Source organism: Helianthus annuus, chromosome 13 (assembly GCF_002127325.2).
Source record: "Helianthus annuus cultivar XRQ/B chromosome 13, HanXRQr2.0-SUNRISE, whole genome shotgun sequence".
Taxonomy (NCBI): Eukaryota; Viridiplantae; Streptophyta; class Magnoliopsida; order Asterales; family Asteraceae; genus Helianthus; species Helianthus annuus.
Window position 1 is genome coordinate 42,549,426 of NC_035445.2, and position 12,955 is coordinate 42,562,380.

Sequence of the window (12,955 nt, forward strand, 5' to 3'; positions counted from 1 at the left end):
ACTGCATTCAGGCGTTCGTACAAGACGTCAAATAGACCAGGGCTTAACATGTTTTTATTCTACAGTAGCACCTTTACAAACTGAATTTTCATTAAGTTGTTTTATCTCGCAGGTCGAACCGAGAACTTACAAAGAGGCGCTTACTGAAGACTCTTGGGTCATAGCGATGCAAGAAGAGTTAAGTCAGTTTGAAAAGTTAGGAGTGTGGAAGTTAGTGGATTTGCCGGATGGTCAAAGGAAAATCAATACGAAATGGGTATTCAAGTGTAAGAGAGACGACAGAGGAGTGGTTGTAAGGAACAAAGCTCGACTCATTGTTCAGGGCTTTAGTTAACAGGAGGGGGTTGATTTTACAGAAGTCTATGCTCCTGTGGTACGACTAGAGGCTATCAGAATTTTCCTAGCATTTGCGTCTTGGAAGAACTTTAAAGTTTATCAGTTGGATGTAAAATCGGCGTTTCTTTATGGGAAGGTCAAAGAGGAGGTGTATGTTGGTCAGCCGCCGGGCTTCACCGACCCAATCCACAAGAACAAAGTTTATCTGCTGGACAAAGCGTTGTATGGTCTACATCAGGCACCGAGAGCCTGGTACGAGACTTTGTCTCAACACCTACTCGCTAACAAGTTCATACGTGGAAAAGTGGATGCCACTCTCTTCACTAAAGAGGTCGACGGACATCTTCTGACCGTTCAGATTTATGTAGACGATATAATTTTTGGGTCAACAAATGAGAAATTGTGCAAAGATTTCGAACAGGTGATGAAGCAAAAATTCGAAATGTCATCAATGGGGGAGATGAAATTCTTTCTGGGTTTACAAGTTGAACAGCTTCCTGAGGGAATTTTCATTCACCAGACGAAGTATGTGCATGATATTCTAGAGAAATTTGGAATGTCAAGTTCTACTCCAGCTGCTACCCCACTTGCGACTAATCATGGGATTCACCCAGATCTCACCGGAGACAAGGCTGATGAAACGTTCTACCGTTCCATGATAGGTTCTTTGATGTATCTAACTGCTTCACGTCCTGATATCATGTACCCAACGTGCCTCGCAGCAAGATATCAATCTAACCCGAGAGCTTCGCACATGATCATTGTCAAGAGGATATTACGTTACTTGAAAGGAACACCCACATTGGGGTTGTGGTATCCTAGGAAAGGCGATTTTACGCTCGAAGGGTATTCCGATTCGGATTTCGGATGCTGCAAAGTCAATACCAAATCAACAACTGCAGGATGCCAGTTCTTTGGACCTAGATTGGTTACCTGGCAGTGTAAGAAACAAACGTCTGTGGAGTTATCTACATGTGAAGCGGAGTGTGTTTCTGCTAGCAGTTGCTGCTCTCAGATCCTGTGGATACAACAACAGATGCGCGACTACGGTTTGCAGTTTCTTAATACACCTCTTTTTGTTGATAATGAGGCCGCAATAAATATAACAAAGAATCCAGTACATCACGCTAAAACTAAACATATAGAAATTCGTCATCACTTTATTCGCGATTGCTTCGAGAAAAAGTTGATACGAATTGAGAAAATCCACACTGACGAACAGAAAGCTGATTTACATACCAAAGCTTTTGATAAAAATCGGTTTAAATATTTGTTAAAACTGAACGGTATGAAGCTTCTGTCGGTGTCGGATGGCATAATTGGCGTTGATGAGAGTACTGTTGCGGATGATGACGAGAAACAATCTGCAATGGTTTGTCGATTTTTTACATGTTTTGGTATTTAGGGGGAGTAGATAGTTGTATATAGTTTATTTTCAGAAAATACAAAAACAGTAAAAAATGCAAAAATACAAAAACATGATAAAATTGAAAAAGAGCTTCTGTATATAGGGAAAATGATAGTACATTGGCTAGACAATTACAGTATGCTAAAGATTTGTAAAGTCTAAATGAGTTAAACAGTCTCACAGATGATGTGTCGATAGGTTTTCACACATTTAGTAGATTTATTCGGGATATAAACCTAAAATTTCAAACTTGCGAAATTCGTGGGGAACACTACTTGGATATATAGGTAACCCCTGAAATCTCGTTTGAAAGGTCTCGTATTCTGATATACTAGGTTTTTATACTCAATGATGTCTGGGGTATTATTCCGGGACTTCTGCTGAACGGAAGTTCTGACCTAGTTCTTGGATAATACTTTCACCAAATGCTTGAAACATAGCATAAACCCTCAGCATGCAGATGAAACAATAAAATTGATAGTCACTGCTGTTGTAGCTAAAAGATCCTCTAAAGGGGACATACTGAAAAGTCGAAGCTGATATCTCTCTGCGCATACGGAAGTATCGACCTGAGATCCCTCGGCCCTCGCATACCTAATTTATGTACAGATATCATTGTAGTATACTCACCTGTAAGACTGAATATTGGGATTCTGGATACGGGAGTATATTCAAGAGGTGGGACACATGAATTGAGCTAAGTTCATAAGTCATCTAAATCGTATCCTGAATAGATTGAAATCTGTGTAAGAATTTAAGATGGATCAGTATATCGACAATCGAGGTGAATTGTTTAAGTCTGAGCATGTAATTAAGCTTAACGGTACTAGTAATTTGTCTGAAAAGCTGAAATGATTCCCTGACACGCTCACCAAAAATAAGTTTGTATATAGTTCAGTTTCTTTATTTTCTGCAATTTAAGTTTTCTGTATTTCATTTCTTAGTTTAGAACGCTTTATAAAATCCAAAAAGATTTTCCTTTTCTGCTTTATTTTAGACAAACCAGAGTAGAGAGAGTTGATTGTTGGATTCTCGGAGATTGAAACAGATGCAAGAAAGTTCTGAGCTGAAGAATGAGGAGAGCTTACTTTGTCAGAGATTGAGATGTTTTCAAAGTTAAAACAAGTTCATTAAGTTGATGCTTGTTACATTGTTTTTTTTTTTTAAATGTGAAAATGTTTTTACAAAATCAGTTTGATTCGTCAAATGATCAACCAAGGTCATTAAATTGAACTTGGTAGATTAATTGAGTATCAGGGTCATTAACTTGGACCTGAATACTTGAGTGGATTTCTAAAGCTGATTAAATATGTGATTTATTGTTGAAAAAGTTAGATTTGTAATGTTATTTGTTGAGTAACAGGTTTGGACTTCATTATTCCTAACGAAAGCTAAATGTCAAAGCTTGAACCAGATTTCTCAGATTCTAATATATTGAGAGGGGGAGTTTGTGAAAGGGGGAGTCTGGATCAACAATCAAAGGGAAGATGGAAGTTAGAGTCAGATAACGATTCTGAATCCTGTGAAGATAGAGTGCTTATGATGAGATGACAGAGAGTTGGAGAAAAGACCAAGACTAAAGACTCAGGAGCTGAAGACTACGTCAACATCCAAGGGGGAGTCTGTTGATGCATGGAATGTCTGTTGACTACGTCTGCGTTACGTCTTAGGTCAAGATTGGTCAAAGTAGGAGCTAGAAAGTAAAATTCATGTATTTTATGATAGTTTCTCTTATGTGTGATAGGGTAGACATAGGTTCGCTTATTTGGTATTAGATAGGTTCGCTTATAGGGTTTTAGTTGATAGGTTCGATTATACGACATGTCGTATAAGCGGAACCATGCAGACTATAAATAGTCAGTTCAAGCGAACCTGATCAGTTAGTCGTGTATGTTGAAGCGGATCTGTTGAGAGCATTTAGTACTGAAACTCTGTCAATTTGTAATCAGAATGCAATAAAAGAGAAGGAATTGAAAAGGAAAAGCTGTGTTACTTCGCATATATTGATTCCGCCTTTATACGTGAAGATGAACTATCTCAACTGACTGTTTAGGGTCGGAACACGGTCCAACAAGGTATACATTTATAACATTATATAGTAATTAAAATAGAATACTTGGTCTTGGCTCTTAACATAGGGTTTTTGTCTTGGGTGTGGATTCAGCGGTACCAAAGCGCCAATTTAATGATGAACTTGCAAAGATTGTTGATACCAGTGATGAATGGATATCGATTCGTACAGGAATCCATCATCGGAACATTCTTACATGTGAAATTTGTATTTCCATTTTATTTCTCATAAAAAACAGTCATATATCACCGTCCTTAATTTTTTTCTAATTTATTAACATTGATTCTAAACATGTGGGTAAATCCTATGTTGGCCCATCTAGGGGTATTAATTACTGTTGAGTAGAGTGTATGTATATGGATTATATTATTATTGTGAAATGTCCATCTAAATGCATTGTATACAGAATCAATGATAGTTTTAAAACATACTAGTAGGTATACATTTATAACATTATATAGTAATCAAAATAGAATACTTGGTCTTGGCTCTTAACATGGGGTTTTTGTCTTGGGTGTGGATTCAGCGGTACCAAAGCGCCAATTTAATGATGAACTTGCAAAGATTATTGATACCAGTGATGAATGGATATCGATTCGTACAGGAATCCATCATCGGAACATTTTTACATGTGAAATTTTATTTCCATTTTATTTCTCATAAAAAACAGTCATGTATCACCGTCCTTAATTTTTTTCTAACTTACGATATAATGAGTATGGTGAATCCATAGTCAATTTAAAAAGTATTATTTCTCCTGTTAAAGAGTATGATAATGACTACGGCGAATCCATGGTCCAAATTTTGTGAAGTTCCTTTTAGTAATAGTGCATTTTTAAGTTTGGTTCAGTTGTGTTTCAACAACAAATGGGATTATTTCTTGACAAAACCGCCAATAGTGGTGGAGTCCCAGATGGTATATTTGGTAGTCGGATTGTTTGATCAGACGATCATGGTTTTGGGATGTCAGATTGAACCGACATTTTAGAGGATGAAGCGAACAACCCTAAACCACCTCCCCCTATCTTCGCATGTAACGACGCGTTCGTTTGTGAAAATGTTTCATACTGTGTTCTAATTGTGTTGTTTTGATATTGCAGGTGTTTAAAGCATCAATTGGAGAGAGAAAAAGAAAGCAAGCCATGGTTCTTCTCCATGGCATGCAGATATCCGTGTGATTCCGGGTACCCTCATTCGCAATTTAGGGGTTTCTCTTTTAGGTATCAGGTGACCTGTGTTAATTGAATTTATGTATATTTTATGTTTTTAAAGTTTCAAGTTTAAACCCATTATGTGGTTTTTTTGTGTTGGTAGAAAGTGTCGTGGTAAGTGGAGTAAATTATCCCGTCGTTGTGGTAGCAGGTGGTGTAGGTTGTCCGCTCACAATGTTTTCTGAGGTGAAGTTCCTCTCCTTATTTATAAGGTGAATTTGTTAATTCAATTGTCGGTCCAAACCCTTTGGTGCAATTCTTAATCGGTATGGAATTTTGTGCTCTTCCTCTCCACCAAATTGCAGGTTCACTTGGATTATTTAGAATGTTTTCATCGACCTGTATGTTGGGCTTTTGCTTTGAATGCTTGCATTGGACAATATTTCATTTGTGGTACGTTTTGAAGGTCTGAAATTGCTTTCACCCAGGTTTCCATTGTCGTTGTTTCTGAATATCATTTTTGTTGTGAGTAATGCTGCAATTTTGTCGTTTTGTAGAATGTGTGGGCTGTTTTTCATATTCTATGTGTAGATTAGCAACTTATGAATGAATCATCTAACACCGTACATGCATACACCAAAGAAACCACCTGAATAGCAGCTAACAACGTCAATTACATTTTTATAGGGAAAGCAACTTCAATTCAAATGGACTGAACTAGTTGTGTGATCCACTAAACTGTTAACTATTTTCTTATCTTTTTTAACACACATGTAAATAACTAATGCTTTAAATATTATTTCAAAAACTATGTTATTGCATAAATATACATTCAACCTTCGGTTGGTCCCCAACTAGAATGATTTCAACGTATTATCGAAGATTAGTTTTCAACAATACAAAATTACACTTTGAGTTTCATTTGTTATCATGATTGTTGGTATTTACATGATTGCCCTTGTGCATCCAGACTAAGTTCACACAAATGTGACTATGTACGTTATTGTTTTTTTAGTTTATTATAATTATTGTTTTGCAATTTTTGATGTTCTTTTTGATGTTTCAGTGGTGGTGAAAAAGGAAACACCAACCTTTTCCCTTTTTTCTAACCAGAGCCCGTTGTTACTCTCTTTTGATCCCCGCCTAAGGATTGTTTACGCTGCTTGACGTTGTGGACAGCCATTGGGTCTCACATGAAATGTGTTGTTAACAAATTTTCTTACACAACCACCGAAGCTGATGCAACAAGTTCCTACCCGCAGAAAAAGGAAACGTCAAAATTGCAGCGAAACAGTAGTTGGAAATCACTGGTAAGCAAGCTGAAAAAAAACCACACAAATAAGAACAACAAATACTGAGATCAGGCATGTACTTACTTGCAGACTTAGATGGTATTGGTGGCTAGGCGGAGTAGACCTCAACTCGTAGAGGACAACCCTTTTGTCCACTTATAGGAAGCAGTGAAGCGAAGGTGTAATTGTTGTCAAGAACTAAAATCACTGGATCCCTTCCTTTTGTTCAGATCATCCTTCGACAAAAAGCACATCTACGACTGCCCATTGCCTGCATATATAACCACTGCAATGTAGACTGTAGATTAACAAGTTGTATGCTCAGACATACCTGATTTTGTTTGTTGCTATAAGACCCTTACTTCGAATTACTATTATTATATTGGTTTCGGGTATAAATGTGTAATTAGGATTATATATACATTAGAAAATACGGGTTTAGTAAAACTTTTCTCAAATTAAAAACAATACAACATAATTGGTATGAGTTCATTATTTTAAAATGACGACGAAACAACGTGCGGAAGCTTGTATCTTGATCGTGTTCAGTTCTTCGTTGAGCTTGATCATCCTCCGTTACTATAAGTTATACCTACAATTCATAAAACATGAATTGAATTAGTCATACGTAGTTTAAAATGTGTTTAAACGAGTTCGCGAGGCAAAATTGATTAAAATAAAAAATTTTCGCCGAAACAGTGTGCCGTCGCACCACGCGCCGGCACCACATTATTCCCTCGCGTGGCACGAGGGGTACCTTTTTCCAGCAGGTTCGTTTTTGAGACCTGCATTTTCCCAGCGATACCAATTTTTACAGAAATGACCATAACTTATTCGTTATTGATCCGTTTGACACAATTCTTTTTCCTATGCAATCGTAATTTGATTCTCCATCACATGGAGTTAAAATCCGACATTTGGATTAACAATTTTCTGGATTTTAAGCCCTCGGCTTAAAATTCAATTATAATATTTTTGACCCGTTTCGTAATTCATTAACCATACTTGTTTCTCATTTACTATAAAGTCATAAACTACTACTTTATCTCCCAATCTTTAACTTATACTTGGTACTTAGTGAATTACGCGGCCATTTTCCGAGTTATGTGCGTAATTCGTTTTGACCCGTTTAGAGCGATTTTTATGAATTTAAGCATCAAACTCGCTCTTTTTTTTCACACTTCGCATTCGCACTTTAAAATACCTACTTATATTCCACCACAACAATTTTTGTGGTGGATTTAACATAATGAACAAATTATCCCAAATTTTACCCTTCGGTTAGTCATTTTACGCAAATGACCCATTCTTAGGCATTTGACCCACGAAAGTTTATGCCTATAAATTTTATACGTATCTAAGGATTACATAATCATAATACAAGTTCATAAATAACCCATAAGGGTCGTTTGCCCGATTTACCCATCAAGGGCGTTTTGGTCAACTTTAGTCCCTCATTTTACGATGAAGGACTTTCACTAAATATTCGACCAAAATCGCACGTTTACTATAATCTTATTTATGTCAACATATTAACCCGTTTTAATACCTTGTCTCAATAAATTTCTAATTCATAGCATCTCTAATTCTAAGCCGTTTTATCCTGTGAGCATAAGACTCAACAAATACTTATTAGTCGTTAATTGTCAAATGGTATCAACATTACCATTTGACCCGTTCGGTCTAATCGACCAAACATTTTGCGCTTATAATTGAATGGTATGTATTTACCATTTCGTTAAGTAACTCATTTCGGATTTTTTTTCACCAATCAGTTAGGTCTCTTAAATCCGTTTCTCACGCGTTTACCCAACACGGCTTATGCCACTTGGTGTCGTTTTAAACTTCAAATTTGATCAATTTATACTTGACTAAATCACCGTTTACCCTTTTTATTTGTTTAGGCTTACTTATAAGTTAGCCTTTCAAAAACTCATTTTATCTTAGTCTTTTCTTGACTAATTTACCGTTTCACCCCTTTTTACCATTAACCATGGTTTTTATCATTTATATTTGTTTCGACTCGTATCATTTCGCGTCGGAAACCATATTTCGAATATTATCTTTATCATATTTATAACTTATAGAATAAATACGTATTCTACAGAAAGGTGTAAGTTTTACTTACCTTGCATCCGTTTATGCCCTTCCCGCGTATTTGATCCGTTTGACCTGCTTTCTTTCCAAGCTTCCACCTAGCTTGTCAAGCGTCAAACTATCATATAATTTCCACAAGGTGGTTAGATTAGTCATTCTGGATCAAGACCTTCACACCTTATGAATCTTTTTACCACTATTCTTATTGAACTCTATCATAGGTCGGTTTGACTTTTTAAAAGTCAAACCGCCTTATAACATATGAGATTGAACAACTAAGTTTGACAAACTAATGTTGGCATTCCGCTATTTACTCGGTAAGCACTATTCTTAGGCCACCATTTTAACTAATCTTTAATTTGAGTTCATGCTATTATTAACACTAAGTTAACTTAGCTCTCGATTATCAAAGACACTTTATTCTTTCATTACACAAATTCTACGGGTTTTCACCTATAAGTGAAACCCGTTTCATCATGTTATTAGGCATTCATCCGGATACCTACTCTAATCAAGTTCTACATACAACCGAGTAGACGCGTGATTTCACTTAGGCATCGATGTGCACAAAATGCAACATATAAATTACATCAATTGTGGCATAAAACTAACCCTTTTTTAGTACTAATGTTGGAAAAAGTCTGTTTTTGTCTTCCTTTTGTATTTTTAGGATTAAATGAGCTCAAATGAACAAAAGAAGCAAAAAGGCAGCTAAATCTAACATAAATAACAGAAAAGGAACAAACGTGGCATGCCCGGCCTCCCGACAGCATCTTCCCAAGCAAAATAAGAGAACAGAAGGCTGAACACGCCCCGTGCTCAGTGAGCACGGGGGCGTGCCCAAGTGTCAGCAGACAAGACAAAGCTGTAGAAGCTTCTATCACCCACCACGGGGGCGTGCCCACTGGACACGGGGCCGTGGTCAACTCTAAGATTCGCAGAATCTGAGGAAATCTTGATAGTACAGATACGCTTCTTGATGTGCACAAAATGCAACATATAAATTACATCAATTGTGGCTTAAAACTAACCCTTTTTTAGTATTAATGTTGGAAAAAGTATGCTTTTGTCTTCCTTTTGTGTTTTCAGGATTAAATGAGCTCAAAATAACAAAAGAAGCAAAAAGACAGCAAAATCTAACAAAAATACAAGAAAAGGAACAAAAGTGATATGCCCGACCCCTCAACAGCATCTCCCCAAGCAAAACAGAGAAGCCAGAAGACTGAACACGCCCCGTGCCCAAGAAGCAGCAGAAAAGACAAACCTATAGAAGCTTCTATTGCCCACCACGGGGCCGTGCCCAGCGGACACGGGGGCGTGGTCAGGTTGCTGCAGGCGCATTTATTGTAATTGCGAATTACAATTAATGAAGAGAGAGAGAGTGTCAGATGGACACGGGGCCGTGCCCAGGCTTCTGTTCAGCCTATAAATAGGAGTGCTTGGAGCCATTTCAACTCATCCCTTGGCACACCACCTCTCTCACACTTCACCCACCACCCACCACCACCATAACACCAACATCCACCACCATCATCCATTGTCCATCATAGAGTGTGTGAGTCGTCTCGGGATCCAAGATTGATCGTAAGAGTTCTTGATAATCAAAGGCCATGTTTGCCTAAGTCTCATACATCACTTGGTGAAGACAAGTGTTTAGTGTAATACTTTTTATTTTTAATCTTTTGCACTTTTTAATTGGTTTTGTATTAATGACTTTAATTACTAGTTTCTTATGTTGAAGGTGATTCTTCCTTATCGTTTGTCCGTGGTGTCTTGGCATTATTTTACTGTTTATATAAAATAAAAGATTTTCACCATTCATATCTCCACGGTCTATATGGAGGTATGTTGGCTACCTGGTCGGGGGTTAAGGGAACGGTTTGGTAAGAGTCTTGCCATTGTTCAGTGTATAGATCCTGCAAAGGACCTGGGTCAAATTTAGTAGGACCTCCTTCAATACCCAAAGGTATTGGATGGCAGGGGTCCAAACTCTTTGATCCCCTCATAAGTTAAACTACTATTAAAACTTTAGCCCAGCTACTTAGGACTGTATCCTTGCTGACTCAGACTACTTAGCTGAGGGTAACGTCGCCTTCAAAAGAGGGGCCTACCACATTATGCATTAATAACTTAATTAATTATCTTTCAATAATCCGACCCTTTAGGATTGTATCCTTGCTGACTCAAACTACTGGGTTGAGGGTAACGTCGCCTTCAAAAGAGGGGCCTACTACAATAACTATGATAATCTCTTAAACAAGTGCAAAAGTGCGAAAATAATCAAAGGTTACACTAACACACGAGTCGGATCCAAGTGATTCATCTTGTCTATCTGTTTTTATTTTTATTTTTATTTTCATCATTTTAGTTAGTTTTATTTTCTTAGTTTAAAAATCTTTTTCTAACATTTTGATTTGATTAGACGTTGAGGATAAATCGGTACTAAAAGCTCTTGTGACCTTGGACGACCTCGGTATCTTACCAACACTATGCTACGTCCACGATGGGTGCACTTGCCCATATGTGTGTTTAGTGTTAGTAAATATCGTGTTTTATAAATTTAAAACTTGGCTAAAAAGTGTAAAAGGGCTTAAAATATACACCTAAAATATAACACACTTCACGCACATCAAGTTTTTGGCGCCGTTGCCGGGGACACAAGGATTTTAAGAAAGTTAGGAATCAACGGCCTAATCATTTTTTTATTTTCTTTTTATTTTTTTTAGGATTTTCTTAATTTTTCAGCTTCTGCAGAGCTCAGCACGGGCCGTGCCTGGTCGGACACGGGCCGTGCCCAGCAGTGTTACTGGCAGTTTTTAATTTTCCGAGTTACAAAAAGCTGACCACGGGGCCGTGTTGGTGCAACACGGGGCCGTGTCCAACTTTCCAGTAACAGGGATCCGGAAAACAATAACTGTAACTCCGACCACGGGCCGTGTTCACTGAGCACGGGGCCGTGGTGAACTTTCTGACCAACATTCTTTTTTGTTTTTGTTGCAGGACTTGGAACCAGACGCCACCTCTATGTAGTGTATGAGCTCCAGTTCTAATAAAGACATAAAAGAACCTCTAGAAGAACCCGAACGCTTTCTCAGAAAAAGACTTAAAGCTAAAAACCAAGAGAAAGTTTCGGGGGAACCACTTCAAATGGCGGACCAACGTACCCTCATGGATTATCTACGACCCACCGTAGGTAATCTCGGCGCCGCTATCAATGCACCGAATGCCAAAGCCAATAACTTCGAACTTCGGCCACATTTGATACAAATGCTTCAAAACTCCGCAAACTTCCATGGGCTTGCGGACGAGGATCCCCATCTACATATTACTAATTTCTTAGAAATATGTGATACCTTTCGAATCAATGGAGCTTCAAATGACACCATCCACCTCCGAATGTTTCCTTTTTCACTAAAAGATCGAGCAAAAGCTTGGCTCAACGCCCTCCCAGTTGGATCGGTAAACACATGGGATGAACTAGCCCAAATTTTTATATAAAAATTTCCCTCCCGCTAAAATGGCTAAATTAATGACTGAAATTAATACATATTCACAAGAGGACGGGGAATCCTTATATGAAACTTGGGAAAGGTTCAAGGAGCTATTGCGAAAGTGTCCTCATCACGGTCTTGCGATATGGCAACAAGTATCCACTTTCTATAATGGGTTGTTGCCACACACAAGACAAACACTTGACTCTAGCTTCGGGGGACTTTTAGGTAACCGCCGCCCACATGAAATATACAATCAAATTGAGGAAATTGCTCAAAACAATTTTCAATGGCACACTCCCAGAGGTAATAAATCTATTGCCCCGGGCGCCCATAAGGTTGATGAAAGCACTTCTTTACAAGCCCAAATCGAGGCCATTTCTTCAAAAATTAAAAAGTTAGAAATGGCAAAAACGGTCTCGGTTATGGCTTGTGAAGGGTGTGGTGGGCCATATGAAAATTGGAGTTGTATGAAAGAAACAGACGATCAACCAGAATCGGTAAACTACATTGATAATAGACCTAGGCCGTCGGGTCCTCCAACGGGCACCTACAACCAAGGATGGCGTAACCACCCTAACCTTGGTTGGAGAGAACCCAACAATAGTAGTAACCAACAAAGCCTAAGTCAACGAACAAACTTTCAACAACCAAGAAACGAGTCACAAAATTTCCCTCAACAACAAGGTGGACGAGAAAGGCTTGAAGATACTGTATCTCGCCTCATCTCCGACACTGAAAAGAAAAACTCGGATAGGTTTCTACAATTAGAATCAAATTTTAGAAATCAACAAGCTAGTATACAAAACATCGAAAAACAAATAAATCAACTAGCCCAATATTTCTCCAAGAGACCACAAGGCGCGTTACCAAGTAATACTGAAACAAACCCAAAGGCGCAAGTTCATCTCATAACGCTACGGAACCGTACCGCGGGTCCCGCGGAAGGACCACCGCCTACTGAGGAGATCGCAACACCGCCCCAACAAGAGAAGGTTTCTCCTCCATCACCAGAGCCCACCAAGGCTCCTCCGGTTCCATACCCCGGTAAGTTAATCCGTCAAAAGACCAATGAGCAATTCGCAAAATTCGAAAGTCTACTAAAACAA

The 12,955-nt window shown here is 38.3% G+C and overlaps 1 non-coding gene across 1 annotated transcript; it reads right to left on the bottom strand.

The window, feature by feature from the left end:
• Window positions 1–11,878: 11,878 nt before the first annotated feature.
• On the bottom strand, window positions 11,879–11,985 carry LOC118486062. Its single transcript, XR_004877918.1, has one exon. It is a non-coding gene; the product is annotated as a small nucleolar RNA R71 (small nucleolar RNA).
• Between the last annotated feature and the right edge of the window lie 970 nt (window positions 11,986–12,955).